Below are 1132 nucleotides of genomic sequence, written 5' to 3'. Positions count from 1 at the left end.
AATATATCCTTCAGTACCATGACAAAGTACAGTAAGTTTTTGTTAGGGTACTATTTTCTACATTACTGTATTTAATTTTAATGTATAAATAATGTCTTTTTTACAAAACAAAAGTTGTTACAAAAATGTTACAGAATACTACAGGGAAAATTTTCATTTTGGTGAACTGTAAAATTGTAGGGTTTTCTTCAAAAAATATGATTTTGGTATGTTTTATTCTCATTTACAATTAATGGACTCTCTTTAAAATTGTTCATTAATGTTTCTGCAGTATATGCATATAGATGTTTGATATGGTTTGTATGATGAAGCTTGCCTTGATTTGTGATTTATCCGTGTCTTTAGGGCAGAGCATGGCTACGGGTTGCACTGATGGAGAAACGGCTGTCTGAATACATCGCCACAGCTTTGCGAGATAGCCGCACCACCAGGTCAGACTGAAAGAGAAAAACTCAATATTAATCAAACTACCAATATGATCCTTTTATGCAGTCATACCCAGTCATCAATACACATATCCAGTGTAAGCATAACAATTGAGACAGCCATTACACTACTGCACTATCGAATACATAAAATGGTGCATCTATAATGTAACTGTGTTTATGTATTGCATGTGTGTGTTTGTCTACAGGCGGTTCTACGATGAAGGTGCCATAATGTTGCGAGAAGAAGCAACTGTTTTGACCGGAATGCTCATCGGACTTGGAGCGATTGACTTCAGGTAAGAGAATGGGAAACAGAAGGGGTAATAAAACTACATAGCACACAAGCTATGTTTCAAAACCAACTGAAATGGAACCTCATAAGTGATTGATTTGGATTTTTTTTAAATAGGCAGAAACTCTGCACACCACACTCATGTAATGCATATGATACTTTAATGCAGGTTTTGGAACTGAGCTATAATGTTATGCAATGTAATCAGCGTAATCCTTGCTGTTCTTTGTTTGTTGTCAGTTTCTGTTTGAAAGGGGAGGCTCTGGATGGGAAGTCTGAGGCTGTTATTGACTACACTCCTTATCTGAAATTTACACAAAGGTGAGGAACATTTATTTCTTACAGTATAACACTGGGGATCTTTCAGGGAATGGTGTGGGCTTTGATGTTTAGATTTTATTTATATCTCTTT

The 1132-nt window shown here is 35.7% G+C and overlaps 1 long non-coding RNA gene across 1 annotated transcript; it reads left to right on the top strand.

The window, feature by feature from the left end:
• Positions 1-349: 349 nt before the first annotated feature.
• LOC107736013 (uncharacterized) lies at positions 350-1041 on the top strand. The gene is made up of 3 exons (XR_001639571.1): positions 350-431; positions 635-724; positions 961-1041. It is a non-coding gene; the product is annotated as an uncharacterized LOC107736013 (long non-coding RNA).
• The last annotated feature ends 91 nt before the right edge of the window (positions 1042-1132 follow it).

The sequence above is a fragment of the Sinocyclocheilus rhinocerous genome, unplaced genomic scaffold, assembly GCF_001515625.1.
Source record: "Sinocyclocheilus rhinocerous isolate Xijiao unplaced genomic scaffold, SAMN03320098_v1.1 C36437704, whole genome shotgun sequence".
NCBI lineage: Eukaryota > Metazoa > Chordata > Actinopteri > Cypriniformes > Cyprinidae > Sinocyclocheilus > Sinocyclocheilus rhinocerous.
This window is presented reverse-complemented; position numbering and strand designations above follow the sequence as displayed.